This window comes from Callorhinus ursinus, unplaced genomic scaffold, assembly GCF_003265705.2.
Source record: "Callorhinus ursinus isolate GAN/ISIS: 27379988/994484 unplaced genomic scaffold, GSC_fseal_2.0 scaffold63, whole genome shotgun sequence".
Lineage (NCBI taxonomy): Eukaryota > Metazoa > Chordata > Mammalia > Carnivora > Otariidae > Callorhinus > Callorhinus ursinus.
The window spans coordinates 6,157,889-6,162,779 of NW_027397125.1; positions in this window are offsets into that span (position 1 = coordinate 6,157,889).

Below are 4,891 nucleotides of genomic sequence, written 5' to 3' on the forward strand. Positions count from 1 at the left end.
AATACAGATTCTAGAACCAGACTGCCTGGGCTGGAATTCCACCTCCCCCCCCACTAAATAGATATATCACTTTGAACAAGTAGTTCCATAGCGCCTCAGTTCCTCATCCATCAAATGGGGAGAACTGTAGTAATGCCCTTATAAGGTTGTATTGAATTCAGAGTTATTACTGGATACTTAATTGAAAACAGCCCCTGTGCAAAGTACAAGTGTTTATGTTTCTTAAGAGAGACAGGAGAGGGAGAGGAGGGTCCTCAATCAATGAAGAGATTACTTCACTGTTCTTAAATTCAAAAGGTCCTATTAGTCTATTCTTGCTCACTTTATTCCATGCTCTGAAGAGTTTCTGGATGCTATTAATGAGCACCTGTGAACAGAAGCAACCTAATTCAAAATGGAGTCAGGGGCAATGAAGGGAGGCTTCTCACTAGTCACATACCACCCTTTGCAGCTTCCTTTACATACCCCAGCGGGAAAGAAGCTTACTTTACCTACCCTAGGAGGAAGAAGAAAGATTTTCTCCTCGCTCAACAATAACCTAGAAGAGAAACAGCCACAACTCAGCTAATGAGAAGCTGCAACCCTGAACTCTTCCCTCTTCTCCAATAAACCTTCTATCAAAACAACCAAACCCCTCGGATCCTCTATAAAGGCAAGCCCCTGTCCTTTGTTCTTCAGACTTGCCTATGGTTTATCATAGCTTGCAGGTCCTAAATTGCAATTGCCCTCCTATTCCCAAATAAACTTTTCTTGCTGGTTAAATAACTGGCGATTTTATTTTTAAGGTTGGCAGACCTGAATTTTGTCACAAAACCCACTGGAAGTGGATCCAGATAATCAAACTACTCTGCTAATTTGTAATGCAGAAAGAATGGCTCTCTCATGGTTACTTAGCTGGTGAGAAGGGAAACAGGAAGTGCAACATGTGTTCCATAATCTAATACTCAATTTGCTATTTATATCAGAAATACATATGTATACACACATATGTATATAAACATGTTACCTATATACACTTTATTATTCTAAAGGCCGTTGCTCTCTCCTGAGCTTTCTCACAAGTGGTTGATTTCCTCCTCACCATACTTAGAAAATCTGGTTCTTTTATTTCTGCTCAACTGAGAGTTTTTAAGTTCTGTGTAACATTACAACAAAACCTGAGTACCTGAGATACTTATCTGTTTAACATTAAGTTGGAAAACAATTTTCTAATCGAAATTTGGTTATTGTTTAATCGATGTTGAATTTTTTGTCTCCATCCCTAGTGAGGTCACCACTTCATGAATCCATGTAGAAAGCTTCCTAAAATGTTCTGTACAACTCCAGTCCCCATTATATGCAAAATTATAAGAAACCCCACAGGTGCCATCTCAAGAAAGCATGACTTCTTTTAGTCTGGGATATTTCCCTCTACTTTCACAGTTTAAAAAAAAAAAAAGTGTTTCCTCTTTTTTTTTTTTTTTGAAGAGAACCAAGTTCCATCTCTCCCTAGCATCATTTTCTTTATTATTATTATATGCAAATTAGGAGTATTTTTCTTGTTTGCTGTCAGCAATGCTTTGCCCTCCTGACTGAAGCTATAAATGGCAAATTTGATGCCACACACTGAAAGGAAGCCCAATGGTAATTCAGAGTGATTCTGGAAAGGTTTTTTATGTGTTTTGTCTATCACTGGTGCTGTTTAATTGTTTCATTTTGCTCATATGATCTTATTCTGAAGAGTCACCCACATAAAAAAATACTTAGGTATGGGAGAAGATATAGGTAAGAAAAATCAGTGATGCATGATATTTTAATGCCCAGAACTAAGAGAGAACATCATAAACACAGGATTTAATGTATTGCCTTAGATATCCATTGATAATCACTTATATATATATATATATTACCTTTACATTATAACAAGCAACAAATAAATAAAGTGTATATAGGACAGTATGTTCAGAGTGAAATGGAAGGAGCTCATTACTCATATAATCCTGGCTAATTAAAAGCAGTATATTTTGTGATCTACATGATTTCAGTTTGTGGTGTACTCTGCACCACAGTATTATTGTCTATTTCAACTTCATGGAGACAAATTAAGGTGTCTCTGTGAAGAAAGCTTCATCTTCCATCTGACTTGAACGAAGAGTTATAATGAATGAGGCTCATTTCTATTTACTCTAGACACAAGAACTGAATTGCTGTGTTTTTACCCACTAGCTTAATTTTATCTAACCTCTCAAGGAATAAATCAGTCAGGAATCTCAAAGGACTAATACCTCAGTTCTTTGTCCATGAATAAGATTTGGAATTCACAGACCACTCTCCTCTAAGATCTTAAGATCTTATATCAGAATCATTGTCAACAACATAGAACTTAAAGCTGACCTAAGCTTTGTTATAATTTTCCACAATTTGGTCAAATAAAAGGAAATTACTATTAGTGGATTGCTTTTACTTGGTCCTCAGCTAATATTATGACCATTTCCTCTAGATCTCTGGCATTTCCTGTCCCTCCTCATTTGATAGGGCTAATTTTTTGATCTCTGATACAAAATTACAAGATTCGTTTGTTCATCTTGGCTGACTTCTGCTCTCAGAATCAACCAGGATTTCATTATACTGTTGATGGATATTTCACCTTTTTTTCCCTCTTTTATAGTTTTATGTAAAAATTTCGTGAATAGAGTGTTTCTGAATCAAGTAATTATTTAAAAAAATCACCTAACAGCTAACATAACTTTTTACAGGAAGAGTTAACAGGAAGAATACTTAATGCCCTTTCTCCTCATATCAATACTACACTAACTGTTTAGATGAAATTAACAACATAATTGTATTTTAATTATATTTTGCTCATTCATAATGAAATAATACATTGCATTAAAATTTCACTCATGTTTATACTGTTTTCCTTCTAAATCTTAATAAGCTAAAATTTTCTTAATCAGTAAATAGTAAAGTACAAAAATGTGCAAGTTGAAGTAGTAGAAAAAGAAACTATTAAAATGGATTATTAAAAATAATTATGAAAAAGAGTAGGAGCATTATCTTACATTTCTTCTTAAGTAGAATAATGTGTAGTAGAAATATAGACCTCATTTATTCCTCAATGGTACTCAAAGAGAAGTTAAAATCCTGCAGTTTTCAAAAAAAGGAAAATGGGCAAGTGCTCAGCAAGCACTTAGTGAATAAATGAAATAAACATGTTAAAGAATATTCTGCACAATGCCAATAATGGAGCACATGGAAAGACTCTGAAAATGTTGATTGTTGTGGACATGATTACTAGCCTTACATACTACCCAGATTTTTCTGAACTGATAAAAGTGTCTGAAGTACAGAAAATATGTATCCCAAGTGTCAGCACCAGCAGCAGTCATGCTTCTGCAGACCTTCCACCATCGCCTTGGTGGAGGTGATCGCTCCTGGCACAGATCACCACACATTGCCACCACTGCTGATCTTCAGTCCTGATGCTTTGTTCTGCATTTCCTTTATTCACCTTGCATTCATCTTGTCTTCCTGTCCTATTAATCGTTTTTTTTTATTTTCATCTTTACTGTATGAATTTTATTGATATATAATTCACATAATTTAAGATTAACCCTTTTAAAGTGTTTAATACAGTGGTTTTTAGTAGAGTCACAACATGGTGAAATCAAAGCAATCATCTAATTCCAGAACATTTTCATCACCTGAAAAGAAGCACCATGCCCACTAGCAGTCACTCCCTATTCCCCCTTCCCCCCAATCCCTGGCAACCACTAATCTACTCTGTCTCTATGGATTTTCCTATTCTGGACATTTCACATAAATGGAATCTACAATATGTGGCCTCTGGTGTCTCGCTTCTTTCACTTAGCATGATTTCAAGGTTCGTCCATGTTGTAGCTATTTTACTGCCAAATAATATTCCATTGAGGGGATCTACTATGTTTTTATATCCATCAGTTGATGAACATTTGAGTTGTTCCCACTTTTGGGCTATTATGAAAAATGATGCTATGAACATCCATGTGCTACTATTACAATTTGTAGGGATATATGGTGATAATGGTGACCCTGTGTAACACTGACAAACTGATTTCCACAGTGGCTGCACCTTTTTACATTCTCAGCAATGTATGAGGGCCCCGATTTCTCCTCATTCTCACACACACTTGTTATTTTCTATTTTAAAAATATATATATAGCCATCCCAGTTGGCACAGAGTGGTATCTCATTGTCATTTTGATTTACATTTCCCTAGTAAATATTAATATTGAGCCTCTTTTCATGTGCTTACTGGGCATTTGTATTTCTTCTTTGGAGAGCTGTATATCCAAACCATTGCCCTCCCCCCCCCCTTTAAATGGGTTGTTTGTTTTCATTGTTGAGCTGTAAAAGTTCTTTCTACATTCTGGATACTAGGCTCTTTCCAGATATCTGAATTGCAAACATTTTCCCCCATTCTGTGAATTGCTGTTTCACTTTCTTGATAATACCCTTTGATGCACATCTTTAATGAAGTCTAATTATATATTTCCAATGGTTATTTTTGTTTTTGGTGTCATGTATTATCAGAAACCCATGCCTAATCCAGGGTCCCAAAGATTTACACCTCTGTTTTCTTCTAAGAGTTCTCTTGTTCCAGCTCTTACATTAAGGTCTTTCATCCATTTTGTTTAAATATTTGTATACAGTGTAAGGAAAGGGACTAAAATTATTCCTTTGAATATGGATAAAAAATTGTCTCAGCCATTTGCTGACAAGGTTATTATTTTCTCATTGAATGAACTTGGCATCATTGTTGAAAAGCGATTGGCCATAAATACATGGAGTTTGTATCCTCTCAATTCTATCCTGTTGATCTATATGTCTAGTCTAGTGCGAGTACCAAACTATTTTGGTTACTGTGCGAAA